This window comes from Pantherophis guttatus, chromosome 2 (assembly GCF_059756535.1).
Source record: "Pantherophis guttatus breed Tessera chromosome 2, ASM5975653v1, whole genome shotgun sequence".
In the NCBI taxonomy this organism is placed as follows: domain Eukaryota; kingdom Metazoa; phylum Chordata; class Lepidosauria; order Squamata; family Colubridae; genus Pantherophis; species Pantherophis guttatus.
Genome location: NC_142064.1, coordinates 203345302 through 203360707, shown reverse-complemented (window position 1 = coordinate 203360707; position 15406 = coordinate 203345302). Strand labels below are relative to the sequence as shown.

General features: G+C 42.0%; 1 pseudogene; it reads right to left on the bottom strand.

Moving 5' to 3' along the window:
- LOC148115484 (uncharacterized) overlaps window positions 1-15406 on the bottom strand; it is a 52545-nt pseudogene that overhangs the window by 23620 nt on the left and 13519 nt on the right.

The window sequence follows — 15406 nt, the reverse complement described above, 5'->3', positions numbered from 1 at the left end:
CTTTTATTAGTTTGGGGGTTGTTTCTATTGGATCTTCTATGAAGAAGACAAGGTCGTCCGCAAAAGCTTGGACCTTGTAATCCTCTCTCTTAATCTTTAGTCCTTGTATTTCTTTGTTTGCCCTGATTCTAATTAACAGATTTTCCAGCGTTAAAATAAAAAGTAGGGGCGACAGCGGACATCCCTGCCTTACTCCTTTATTTATTCCAAAAAATTTTGTTGGATCCCCGTTTACCAAAATACATGCTTTTTGGTTCTGGTATATTAATGTTATCATTTTTGTAAATTTCTCACCGAAATTCATACTTTTAATTTGCTCCTTCATGAATTGCCAGTTTACTTGATCAAACGCTTTTTGTGCATCCAGAAAGATCAGAGCCACCTGTCAAACATTAGATTCCATTTGCACCACTTAAAGATACCAGCTGGTCTCACTCACCTCACAATATATCCTAAGGTAATCATCCAGATTTAAGGAAAAATTACATGCCCTCAGAAAGGCAGTAAAAAAATCAGACAGAATGCCAAGCTTGCATCCTGCCTCTCAGCCATTTCTTTTATGGCTATGCCAACCCTTCTGTAAATAGTTGTTCAAGCCCCAGGAATAAAAGTATCACAAAAAAACTCTGGGGAGGGGGGAACTCTGGAGAAGCTAAACTACAGACAGAAAGTCTGGACAGTTTCTGAAAACACTTGCAGGGGCGGCAATTAAGATAAGGATTAGACTAGAAATACAGGCACAGTAGAATCTTTCCTTCCTGCATCCCTTGCAGGTTTAACCCTGTAAAGTGGGAAAAGATTTCTTCCAACATCTGGTTTTCCAAACTGCTCAGAAAATTAACATCCAGTTTGGGAGAACCGGTGCAAAATGGTAGCAGCCCACCTCTGGTTGGTTACAGGTACCACATAAATCAGTAAGTTTTTCCTCATGACAGAAAAAGCACTTCTGCAGAAAGTACATTCCCTCATGGTAGAACACCCAATGGACCACAAGAATTCCCTCCAGAACTTAGCCGTGAATTGGAGTCCTCTGTCTGAGATGATTCTGCACGGTACTCCATGCAGGCAGTAGATGTGCTTCTGGAAGAGTTTGGCTAGCTGGTGGGCTGAGGGTAGTCCGATGTAGGATATGAAGTGTGCCTGCTTGGAGAATAGGTCAATCACAGTCCAAATCACTGTGTTCCCCCACTCTTTGGCAGCTCAGCTATAAAGTCCATTGCTATTTCCTCCCATTGTCTCTTTGGCTCTGCCACCTCTTGCCTTTTTTTTGTAAGCCTCTGCGGCATCTGCTAGCGCCTTTTTGGTGTTTCCCCAGCCCTTCTTTAATGACTCCATCCATTCAGTTAGAGTTATGGAAGAAGGCTGCTCTCTTGGCAGTTCGGGCATGGGGACGAAATCCATGCCACTGGTGACTTTGAAGAGGGCCAGTCCAGTGCTGCTATGCACTGCGTTCTTGTATGCCACTTCCGCGAAAGACAGCAGGTCCACCCAATTCTCTTGCTGGTAATCCACTTAACATCTTATGTATTATTTCATTTGTACGTTCTCTGGCTCCGTTCGTACTCGGATGAAAAGCTGAGCTAAGTCCTTGAGACTATCCGACAGACCTCAGGAATTCCCTCCAAAATTTAGTGGTGAATTGGATGCCTCTGTCTGAAATCACTTGGCGTGGCACTCCATGTAGCTGATCTGTTTAATAAACATATTTGCCAGTGTCTTGGCTGAGGATAGTCAGGCTTTCCTGGTCTCATCTTCATAGTGGCTCACATGGGCGTATTTTCAGAAAGGTCAGCCCCAGAATTACATTCTCCATCATTTTCAGCACTATCATGATGGTCTCTTGATGCTGGCCTATCTCTAGCCACATGGGCTCTGTCAGGTGCATCACGGGGGAGCCCCTTATCAATGAACTGTCCACCTGTTCGAACCTCATGGAATTATAATTAGGAGAGAATTAAACAAAATTGGTTGATTCTTCTGTCCCTTTAACTAAGAGACATTTTAGGAAGGGTTGTGGATTACATGGGAGCTACCATACCTTCTAGGGAGCTGCTAAAGGTTTTTGACTGATAATGAGAGCAACACTGAAGGGACAGATATGGGGATTCTAAGGGAATGAGTGGAAGTGCAGGGAGGCTCCCATATCTATCCTTAATTCCATGCCACCAAGAGGGGAAGCTTGTGAGGTTGAAATTTCAGCAAGGCAGCCATAGAGTAGCAGACTGCAGACCTTTGCACTTAAAGAATTTGCAGGGGTCTAATTAATCCTACCTCAAGTCTCCACTTAACATTGCAAAATACGCTTTGCAGTTCTGCAAGGAGGAAGTGAGGAGCAATCCAGATGGCAAAAATACAGGGGTGTCCAACCTTGGCACCTTTAAGACTTGTGGAGTTTAACATGCTGATTGGGGAATTCTGGGAGTTGAAGTCCATAGATATTAAAGTTGCCAAGGTTGGACACCCCTGCTCTAATCTGAAGGTCCTTTTCTATACAGACGTCCAGTCATTGGACTTCAAGAACTTGCACAACCCAGCTGCCATGCTGGGAATGAAAGACTCTCAAAACCCGAACAGATGTTTAACTACATTTAAGGAAAAATAGTTTCCCTATATACAATACATCATACAAGGCAAACATAAATGTTTACCATATGGTTTCTAAAGGATCTAAGTCTTTATCAATATTGCAGATCGGTCACAGTATAAAGGAATAAATTAGAAATCACACATACTGTATCCTCTTGTCCACACACCTCCTGTCTTTCTTTTTCCTTTTATTTTTCAGTAATGAAATGCTGAAGGGTCAGTGCCTATTCATTCTCTACTTACACAGAAATGCCCCCTTTTGGTCAGAAGGTTATGAGGCACTTATGCTCCAGAAAGTTAAGACAGAGCAAGATTGAGTTTGTTTCTAAAGTGTTCTTCCTGTTCTGGGCTTAAATCATGTTTCACTAAATGCTGTCACGTTGTGTTGTTCATAGTGAACAGCACATAAGAAGCTGATTGTCATGTGTGCCCTGTGTTCCATAGGTTTAAAGGATTCTAAATATTACAAACCAAAATCACAGCTTCCCATAATGTCAAAATTTCCCATCAAAAAAACCTTGAGTTTGTTTTAGTTGAACGAGACAAGGTTGGCAGGAAAACTAGGGTGGCAAGAATGAATAAACTGTGACACATTTCATAGAAATCAGTACAAAAAGTTATACTCCTTTAAAAGTTGATTTTTAAAAATGTGCTCCAGACATTTTTGTTTTTCACTAAATGTGGTCAATATTTTCAGAAATGCCAGATCATTGCATAGAATCAAGGATGTCTAATTTCATAGAAATTATAGAAGGGGTTTCAAATAGGCTTCTTTAAAATTTGGTTCTTATTAACTGATTCTAATGTAAAGATCCGTTTTTTACATAGAATCTGTAGAGGAAATAGTAATAGAAAATAGGGAAGATTATTATTTTTTTTCCAAATTCCATATAGATAGGAAGATTGAAGGAGCACGTGGACCAAAATGATGGATAATTATCAAGAATGATTACTTCTAACTATCGGACATTAAAATGAGTAGGTAAATCTTTCTAAAAATTTCTTTCTCTGCCCAAGTAGCTCAAAGTTGTTTAAAAGTGATGAAAGAATAGAGTGATAGTAAAATAATTATCGGCGAAGAATCTCTTTTTCTTCTCAGAAAGCCCACTAGTACTCTCCATGATAAGTTTGTTGAGCATCTTGGTAACCATGATGCACCTGACTGGGAGCAATGTGGGTATTATTGCAGCTGATTATGCAGAGTGGGAGAGGTCAGGAACCAAAATTTTCTGCTTCTCCGGGCTAGGAAGGCATTGGGAGATTTAAGCTGTTTGGGGCATACAATTCAATGTTTGTATTTTCATAGGGAAACTATGCCTCTTGGTAATTTTGTTATTGGGGACTTGGGAGGACTGAATAAAAAAGGGATCATGGAGCCACAAAAGTTGCCCACCACTGCCCAATGGAATTGGAATGTGTGGGAGTAGGAATACAGATGAGAAGCCAACTTCCAACAGCAATGTTTATTGTAGATAATGACTCAGTAAAGCCAACATGCAATTTCCGGTTGATAGCCCCTTTTAAAGGAAAACTATCAGCCTTTAACCAATACTATTAAAACATTAAAAAATTCTTCTGCCACCCATACCTGCATGGCAGAAGAAAAATCTCTGCTCATGCCTGCGCAGAGATAACACCCCTTCCCCCTTCCTTGGGGAAACTTCGTATACCACAAACATAATCATCCAGATACATTGGTCTATGGCAGCTTCACGTCAACTGGCGGGTCTCCTGTATTTCTGTCAGGCCCTCACACATCGACTGCATTCTTGATGATTCTTCAACTACATCAGATGGCTTACAAATACTCTATGCCGCTCCCCCGAACATATCCCTCAGTTGGAGATGTGGAAAAATGAGACAAGCTCCGTGGCAATGGACCCTCAATAACAGGTGTTTCATTCTGCACTGGCCTCAGCCCTTCAGATAACCTTTCACTGCGTTGATGTCCCTCTCGCTCTTCTGGATTGCACCCCGGTTTATTTCTTCCAACTCTCTAATGGCTGTCCCCCTCACTTGGCTCCGAAGCTGATTGATAAGTCAGTGCCACAGGCGCCCATCCTCGAGCTCCACCCGGTACGAACGGGGACCCGTAACATCTGTGATCTGTGCCAGCACCCATATGGGTTGACCAGTATAATTCTGGGCATATACTAGATCACCTTGCTCAAAGGTTCTGACTGTACTTTCCCAGTCTGTGAGGGTTTCTGTCGAATAATCAAGGTGTATTCTATCTAAATTTGTTCTCAGCCGGCGACCCATAAGTAATTCGGCTGGGCTCTTTCTGGTGGCTACACAGGGAGTGACGTGTTGGTTGAACAAATACTTATCAAGTTTCTCCTGATAGTCCCCTGGACCCATTTGAGTCAAGGCCTCTTTTGTCATTCGCACCATTTGCTCCGCCTGCCCCTTACTTGCGGGATGAAATGGCGCGACCAGGGCATGACGTATTCCTTGGTTTACTAGGAATACCTCGAATGACTTTGCCGTAAATTGTCTGATACCAACACATCCGGCAACCCATGTGTCGCAAACATTTTGTTTGCGTCCGTCGTGATTGACCTCTTTATGGCCACCTCCAACCATTTGGAATAGGCATCCACAACAATTAAGAAGGACAACCCCTTTATCAGCCCTGCAAAATCAAGATGTATTCTAGACCTGGGGCCTTTAGGTGTTTCCCAGTCCCGTGGTGGTGCTGCAGGAGGTGCTGGTCTCGATTCCTGGCATGCTTGACACGCCACCTGCTCCGCAATATCTCTATCTATATTTGGCCACCACAGATAACTATGGGCCAACGCCTTCATCCTTACAATTCTGGGGTGGCCTTTGTGTAGAGTCTCTAATAATGATTTCCTTAGCCTTTTCCTGGAAAAGAACGCTATTGGAGCCTCACGATTGTCTGGAAGGTGATGACTCAAAACTCCCCCAACTCCAAATGGGGATGCATCAGGGTGTCAGCTTCCAAGCTGTCATAAGGAAGAGAGGAGAGGCTTGAACTTTCACCTACTTTTTCCCCTGAAGAACTGTCTCCACGGAGATGGGATGGGAGGGGGGCATTCCTGTGAAATGACAGAGATGGGATGAGTAGAGTGGCTTGGAAGATGGCCAATGAGATGCAAAGAATTGGGAACCGGAAAGAGAGGTTTTGGGGGGGGCAAAGTTCAGTGCTAACTATGCATTGAATCAGGGTCAGTTCGTTATTCAAAATAAAGAGAAAAATTTCCTCAAAGATCGGGCGTTTGGAAATTCATTTATTTGGAGATAACAACGAAGCTTGACAGAGGGGTGAAATGCTCCAGGTTCAGACTGGCTCAAGCGAGTAGGTAGCGGAGATTGAGGCAAGTTCGCCAAACCAGGAGCAATGGCTGGCTGGCCACATCTCCAAAGTGGTCCATGGCCCACAGTCCTGCCATACTTGCTTGCCTTCCATACTGCCTTCCTGGTGTCCCGGTGGCCAGCTTCCGAAGGAAGGCAAGCAGAAGTCCACGTGAAAGGCAGCCCAGCATGGCAGGGCTGCGGGGATGGAGCTAGCAGCTTACTTCCCCCTCTCCACTCAAGCAGCGGCTTCCCTGTTCAGCCCCGACAAGCTATGCATTCATAGCAATGGGGTTGTTTTGTTCGCCGCGGTGATGCTTCGGGAGGGCAGGTGGACCTATTCATTATAGTTGTCAGCTGCAGACATCTGCCTAACCTCCCGAATTACCACCTTGGTGAACAAAACAACCCCATTGTGCTGTGCCTCCTTCTGCAGCCAAACGTGCCCAGCTGTGCGTGCCCTTTCCTCAAATGGGCAGTGCATGGGGCGCTTGGAGAGCGAGCGACCAAGACCAACCTTTGTTTGTGTGTGTGTGTGTGTGTGTCTCTCTCTCTCTCTCTCTGTGTGTGTGTGTGTGTGTGTGTATGTGAGGGAGGGAAGGAGCGATTTGAAGCCGAGACACCCAAACTTCTGGCAGCGCAAGGCAGCTTCTGAGCAGCCAGCTCCACCTGACCTACTCCCTGAGTCTCACCATTCTCCTCACCCCCCCGACCCCACTCAAGCAGCGGCAGGCTCTGCGGGACAACAGGACTTCTCATTTTTCCCACAGCATGGCATACGCTTGCTACCTCTGTTTGTCTGCTTCCAAGAGATGATCTTCTCTGCTTCTCTCGGGATGCTGGTACGGGCCCCATGGATGCATAGCTTGTTGGGGCTGAGCAGGGAAGCCGCTGCTTGACTGGGTTGGGGATGAGGATGAGGAGAATGGCGAGACTCAGGGAGTAGGTCAGGTGAAGCTGGCTGCTCAGAAGCTGCCCCGCTGCTGCCAGAAGTTTGGGTGCCTTGGCTTCAGATCGCTCCCTCCCTCCCTCCCTCCCTCCCTCCCTCCCTCCCACACATACACACACTCACACACATACACACACACACAAACAAACGTTGGAAAGCTGTCTTGCTCACTCGCTCTCCAAGCGCACCATGCACAGCAGAGTGACGTGAATGATGTCAAACTGCCCACGCCCACCCACTCACATGACCACCAAGCCAAGCCACACCAAGCCATGCCCACAGAACTGGTAGCCAAAAAAATTTAGATTTCACCCCAGGATGCATCACACGTCAGAACTAGTGGCACACGTTCATTAAACTAAACTAAGACGCTATCCAAGGAAATTAATCTTTTTACCCCCACAAATGCAGCTGCTTCTCTGCACCCCTATACCCATGGCACCTTTTTCCCCAATAGTTGATGTAGTGGTTCAGCGACAGATGCCTTTTGTTGCAAAAACACACTATAGAAATTGAGGAGCCCTAAAAAGTCCTGGAGTTCCATCTTATTCCTTGGTGTTGGCGCAGCATGTATTGCTTGTCCTTGGTGAGGTGTAATTCGGATGCATCGACCAGGTAACCCAGGAACTCAACTTGATTTACTGCTACTTTACACTTTTCTTCCTTTATCTTTAGTCCAGCCTCTTGAAATCTTTGTAGCACTAGTTGTAGTCGTTTTATTGGTATAATTAATAAATATAATAATTCCGTTTTATTGGTAGCGGAGATGAGCACGTCATCAAAATAGGGCACAACCCCAGGAATGGCATATAACAGACGTTCCATCAGGCTTTGAAACAACCCTGGGGCCATGCTCATCTCAAACTGTAGGTGGTGATAATGGAACGCCCCCCGATGCATTATGATTGTTTGGGCTTCAGCAGTGGTATCATCTACAGGGAGCTGCTGATACACTTGGGCAAGATCTAACTTTAGAAGTTTGGAAGCCAAACTTCCAACAGCAATGTTTATTGCAGATAATGACTCAGTAAAACCAACATGCAATTTCCCACTGATAGCCCCTTTTAAAGGAAAACTATCAGCCTTTAACCAATAACATTAAAATATGTCCCGCACCTGTGTGGCAGAAGAAAAGTCTCTGCTCACGCCTGCGCAGACATAAAAGGAATGTTCCAGGTTGAAGAAAAGGGATGGAATTCTCCTTTGCATGTTTCATCCCTTGGAAAGATACTAACAGCCAGAGCAGACACCACTAAACTAGATACATCAGATCAGAGGTTCCCAATCCTTGGGCCATCTCCCACTACTGGGACACGGCCTGTTCGGAACTGGGCCACATGAGTGTCTGGCCAGCACGAGCACACGCGGCATGACTTGGATGAGTGGCCAGCCGGTGTGCACACGTGCAGCTCAAGTTGAGCAAGCGGCGGGTCAGTTCCCCTCTCCCCTCCCCACTAAGACACCAAGCTGTAAAGGTTGGGGACCAATGCATCAGATGACCTGACAAAAATAATTTTCCCATGTATGTATTCAAGAACATGGGAGCTTTTCCCAAAAATTGTGAACTTGCCACATATATAAAGATGGAAGTGTTGCAAAACAAAAAGTCATTAGCAATTATTCTATTCTGTCAGGGAGTATGGCACAAAGTATAAAGATGTAAGAAAAATAGACAGCTGTTAGTAATAACACGTGCCACCTACATGTAACAACCCATATTGCAGTTTTTCTTATTAATTAATCAAATTTGTCAGCAGCACATGTCACCAAAAGCAAATTTTGATCCCTGCCCCTGAAAATAATTCTGCTCATTTTACATATGAGCATGTTATTCAATACTACTTCTCCAGTCCATGTCTATTCCAACCACCCAAAGCTATATGTCTATCCTGGGCCCAGCTGTACAGCCAGGAAATGTTGCAACACAGTGTGGTTTAAAAACTATGCAGTTGTTGCTCTGTTTCTTTTGACACCAAAAATTCAGCTTTGCAAAACTAAAGATTCAGTTAGATCACAGGGTTAATGAAGAAACCAACGATGGATTTCAGAAACATTCCAAATCTCTAAGAACAAAAATGTAACTAAAGAAGTTCTGAATAAATTAGACTATGGATAAATGGGCAAAAATTCAGATTTCCAGGGCAAACCTTGTTGTTTTCTAACTCCCACAAAAACCACCAAATAGAATTTAGTACCACAAACAGATACAGTAAGAACAGAAAACTTTAAGAGGCAAGAATTTGCTTTGAACATCAAAAGAAATGAAATGAGCTTATGACCTATTCCACAAAATCATAGAAAACTTTGAATTTGTTGCTGCTTATATTAAAATGCTGGGAGTTGATGTGAACTGCTGTTTATTCCTGAATCGCCTAGCAGATCCAAATCTATTATTTTCACCTACCAGACAAAAATAATGTAACATTAATCAAAAATTGATTCAAACAAAAATTGAACGTAAAGCCTTTTAAATACTTCGAAAATTCTAGGACTAATTTATGCCACAATATATGAATATTCCATAGAAAACTTGTTGTTGTTAGCCGTGAATTCATGTCCAACCTATTGTGACCCCATGAACAACGTTCCTCCAGGCCTTCCTGTCCTCTACAATCCCCTGAGTTCATCTTAGGTCACAACGACTGCTTCAGTGACTCCATCCAGCCACCTCATTCTCTGTCGTTTCCTTCTTTTTTTGCCCTCAATAGGCAGGAAATTCTCTATTCTGGGAGGATTTGCCCATTCTAACACACACACACACACACACACACACACATACACACACCAAACAAACAAACAAACAAGCAATAAATAAATAAATAATACTTCTAGGTGTTTGAGACGTTGGCTATAATTTGTTCATAGAGTCTTGAAAACCGAATGCCTGTGTCCAGTGGATAATCCAGAACTGTATAAACATACATGTATATATTTATTTCAAAGTTTAGTTTGCTTCTATTTCAAAGTATTTCAAAGTGGGATACATAATTTGAAAGAAAGAATGATAAAACCAAGACAAATTTTAAAAAATTATAAATGCAGACAGCATAACAATTGAAACAATGTGAAATTTAAACAACTGTTAACATTAAAAGGTCATAATGCACCATTAAAATACAATAATGACATAGCAGCAGAGGGTTCAAGCTAGAGAAACATGTAAATGTTTAACTGAGGAAGAAATATGGATGAATCAAGCCTTTATTTAGGAAAAAAAAGTTGAACAATGGTATAAACCTCAAAAACAAAACAAAGAAACAAATGAAGTATTTGATAATAATGAGGAAAAAGCAAAATACAAACAGATTTAGCAACAATAATATTCTCATTGTACGGTTCACAAATTTAAACAATTTTTAGTCATTTCAACACTATTTATATATTCCCTTCTTGCCATAGTATTTATTCTCTCCGGCCAATACTCTGTTCAGAAGAAATACATTGTATGTGTGTGTGTCTGTGCGTCTAAAAAAATAAAAATAAAAAACTTTCTTTAAAAAAAATATTCTCATTGTACAATCTTATAGAATTGCAGTTGTTGCAAAGCAAGACTCTATGCCAGTGTTTCTCAACCTTGGTAGCTTAAAGATGGGTGGTCTTCAACTCCCAGAATCCCCCAGCCAGCAGCTCTGGGTCTTTGGGTCATTTTTCATACTTACAACCATTATAGTATCCCCATGGTCATGTGATCAAAATTTGAGAAAGTTTGTAAAATGGGGCAAAACTCACTTAACAAATGTCTCACTTAGCAACAGAAATTTTGAGCTCAATTGTGGTTGTAAATCGAGGACTACCTGTATAATAGATTGAAGTAGGGTAGATTGAACGCGACCACATGTTTGTTGGACCCGTGTCCCTCCTGGTTAGTGCTGGCTTCCTGAGAGGTGACGCGAGGCTGGCTCCAGGGGATTATAAATGCTTCGTTGGGTGAGGGTGTCTTTCCCGCCGCCCTGAAAGAGGCGGTGGTAAGGCCTCTCGTCAAGAAGCCTTCCCTGGACCCAGCAGTATTGGCTAATTATCGTCCAGTCTCCAACCTTTGCTTCGTTGCGAAGGTTGTTGAGAGTGTGGTTGCGCGACAGCTACCCCAGTACCTGGATGAAGCGTCGTATCTAGATCGGTTCCCGTCGGGCTTCAGACCTGGGTACAGCACGGAAACGGCATTGGTCGCGTTGGTTGATGATCTCTGGAGGGCTCGGGACAGGGGTTGTTCCTCTGTCCTGGTCCTGTTAGACCTCTCAGCGGCTTTTGATACCATCGACCATGGTATCATGCTGCACCGGCTGGAAGGGTTGGGGGTGGGAAGCACCGTTTTACAGTGGTTCTCCTCCTTTCTCTCTGACCGGTCGCAGTTTGTGTTGACAGGGGGGCAGAGATCGACCCCGAGGCCCCTTATATGTGGGGTGCCGCAGGGATCAGTTCTCTCGCCCTTTCTGTTCAACATTTATGTAAAGCCGCTGGGCGAGATCATCCGTGGTTTCAGGGTGAAGTACCATCTGTACGCTGACGACACCCAGCTGTATATCTCCACCCCGGACCACCCCAACGATGCCCTTGAAGTGATGTCCCAGTGCCTGGAGGCCGTACGGATCTGGATGGGGAGAAACGGGCTCAGGATCAACCCATCCAAGACCGAGTGGCTGTGGTTTCCGACGTCCCGATATAGTCAGCTGGCACCATCGCTGGCTATTGGGGGCGAATCATTGGCCCCCACGGAAAGGGCTCGCAACTTTGGGCGTCCTCCTGGACTCACGGCTGTCTTTAGAAGAGCACTTGACGGCCGTGACCGGGAGGATTTTTCATCAGGTTCACCTGATTCGCCAGTTGCGTCCCTTTCTAGATCGGGACTCGTTATGCACAGTAACTCATGCCCTCGTCACCTCTCGTCTGGACTATTGTAATGCTCTCTACATGGGGCTCCCCTTGAGGTGCACCCGGAGGCTCCAACTGGCGCAGAGTGCGGCCGCGCGGGTGGTTATGGGAGCAACATGGAGCTCCCATGTAACATCTCTCCTGCGCGAGCTGCACTGGCTCCCGGTGGTCTTCCAGGTGCGCTTCAAGGTTCTGGTTACCACCTTTAAAGCGCTCCATGGCTTAGGACCTGGTTACTTACGGGACCGCCTACTACCATCAACAGCCTCCCACCGACCAGTACGCTCCCACAGAGAGGGGCTCCTCCAGGTGCCGTCGGCCAAACAATATTGGCTGTCGGCCCCTAGGGGGAGAGCCTTCTCTGTGGGGGCACCGACAATCTGGAATGAGCTCCCCCCAGAGATACGGAGGATTCCGGATCTGCGCACCTTCAGCCGCGAGCTGAAGACGCTTTTATTTCATCAAGCTGGCCTCGCCTAAATCCTCTCCCTTTTAAGGGTAAATTTTAAATTTTTAATGTATTTTAAAATATGGGTATTTTAAATTATGGGTATTAATTCAGCCAAATTTATTTAATTCATTTTATTCGATTTTAAATTTTGTATATCTATGTGTTTTATTTCATGGCTGTGCACCGCCCTGAGTCCTTCGGGAGTAGAGCGGTATAGAAATTCAATAAAATAAAATAAATAAAATAAATAAATAATCCAAAAATATACAGCACCGGTTTCTTCCTCCTCCCACACTAGAGACATCATTGACTCACATACCATTTGCACATGAATACAAATATCACTATTAAAAAGCTCTTTCTCTGTCTCTGTCTCCCTCTCAATCACTTACATAAACACACATACACATATACACTCTCTAAAACACATAGCTTTCTAAGTGCAGCAAGCAGAGGCAAAGGATACAAATATAATTATATACCTTGAAAATAAGACAGGATCTTATATTTTGGGGGGACCAAAAAACCCATTAGGTCTTATTTTCGGAGGAAGTCTTATTTTGCGGCCGCCTGCCTGTTCCCTCCCATCATCTGTTTGTCTACAACTGCAAAGACTTACAGGGCATATGCAGTGATGCAGTAGATAGAATGAGTAATGCAGGCAAACTCTGCCCATAGCCTGGAGTTCGATCCTGATGGGCCTCAAGGTTGTTTCAGCCTTCCATCCTTCCAAGGTTAGTAAAATGAGGACCCAGATTGTCAGGAGCAATGTGCTGACATTGTAAACTACTTAATGAGTGCTGTAAGGCACTATGAAATGGTATTTAAGTCTAAGTGCTATTGCTATTGGTATTACTCTACACAAAAAATAGACCAACCATTTTTCCAAAGGTAACTAAGGAGTTAATTCCTGATCCTTTTATTTCTTGCCATTATCTTAACTTCACATTATATATATTGTGTATGGTTTGTAAAATGTAATAAAATTATTTGATACAAGAATCTGGAAGTTTTGGAAGCAGATGCATTTTTTAAAAAAACACAATATGCTAGATGTTGAAATGGTGATGATGAAATCTGTAAATTAATTAATTATCATATTTATATATCTGCCCACCTCATGAATGTAAATCTCTTGCAATGATCAGACTGAGAATTTAACATAGACTATCCTTATGAAACACTTACCTTCTCTTTTAGTCAGATTCTGGAAAGTTTTAGTGATTTAGACAGTTAATAGTATATGCAATGTCTTATTATTAAATAATGTATCATATGGAGTGCCAACAATATATTAAGAAATGTCTTGAATTAAGGGCTGAATTAAAGTTATTAAATTGGCAGATACAGAAATGGATGGAATGTCTAAAATTTTAGAAAGGTCAAATAAAATACAAAACAACGTAAGATAAGAAAAATTGACTGGAAATAAAATGTAGAAGCAGAGATTTATGCAAGTTTTTAACTTAATTTTTTAACTTAATTTAATACAAAATTAGATGCACAGATACAGGATAGGGAACACCTGTCCTTGTGAAAAATCATTAGTGATTCTTAGAATAGTGCTGCGTAATTACAAATTTGTACATAATATGCTATACACAAAAGACAAATATGGCTTTAAGTACCTTCAACAGAAATATAATTTTTAGGGTGAAAACTAATTGTCCCAATGTATTTTGCATTGTTTAGACATTTTTCCTCACAGGTTTTATACAATTTCTGACAAGAAAAGAGCAGAAAGGATAATCCCATCTCCCCAATAGGCTGACTCTGGGAGACTTACAGAACAAGGATGAATGGTTGAAAGTTTCATAGACAGAGGAAAGATATGATAATATTCTTCACAGAATGAAAAATGAAAAAGGTCAACACTTATTCTGCCTCCCTCTAGATTGTAGGACATGGCTTCATATTAGAGAAAGTAAAGTTATTTACATATTTGAAACAATTTAATAATGATATAATTTGTTTACAAGAAACGCATATCACAACTCAAGATCAAAAATATTTGACAAACTCCAAACTAGGAACACATTTTATATCTTCAACTTCGCAAAAAAAGAATGGTGTGGTTATTTATGTAAATAAAAAGTTAACAGTTAAAGTTATAGAAGCAGATGAAGATGGTGGGTTTGTAGCAATTGAATTGCTTACAGCAAATGGCCAAATTCTTCTGATTGGAATTTATGCTCCCAATCAACAACAGGACCATTTCTATAAGATGTTACATACTAAAATACTGCAATGGGACTATAGATCTATTTTAATTATGGGAGACTGGAATGGAGTAATTGATTCTAAATTAGATAAAAAGAGTTTGGCAAAGTCTAGGATCAGATTACCACAGACCTTTTTTGATATGAAAGAAGATATGGAACTAAAAGATGTTTGGAGAATACATAATCCAAAAGAATTGGACTACACTTTTTTTTCTGATAGACACAGATCCTTCTCTAGGATTGACTTCATTTTGTTGTCAGATGACTTACTTGTCAAGACAAAAAGAACAAAGATTTTTCCAAGAACTTTGACTGACCATAGCCCAGTATGGATAGAAATTGAGATGGACAAGGTTGAGAGACGTTCTTGGAGATTAAATGAGAACTTGTTTAGATACGAAAAAAATACAACAGAACTGAAAAAGCATTTGAAAGAATTTTTTGAAATAAATTTGAATAAAGGTACCCCAATTGAAATTGTGTGGGACGCAAGTAAAGCTTATATGAGAGGGGTACTTATCTACATGAACTCTAAACATAGACTGTTTCGACAAAAGAAAAGATCTGAATTGGAAATAGAAATAAAGAATAAAGAACAGTTACTTATTAAAAATCCAACAGATGAAAGAATATGCAGTGCTATAAAACTTTTGAAAGACCAATTTCAAATGCTTATGGCGGAACAAGTTGCAACAAACTTACAATATGCAAAGCATAATACATTTTGTAACGCTAATAAACCGGGCAGATGGTTGGCTTACACATTGAGGAAAAAACAAAGTATACGGACTATTGATAGTATTGATATTGGAGGGAAAGAAATCTTTCAACAAAAATTAATTAAAGAAGCTTTTGTGGACTATTATACCAAACTATATGCCAAAGAGGAGGTGCAGAATGGACTTATAGAAAAATATTTAAACGATAAAAGAGTTACAAAAATTACTGATCAACAAAAGGAAAGAATGAATTATCCTATAACAGAGGAGGAGATAATAGTAGCAATTAAAC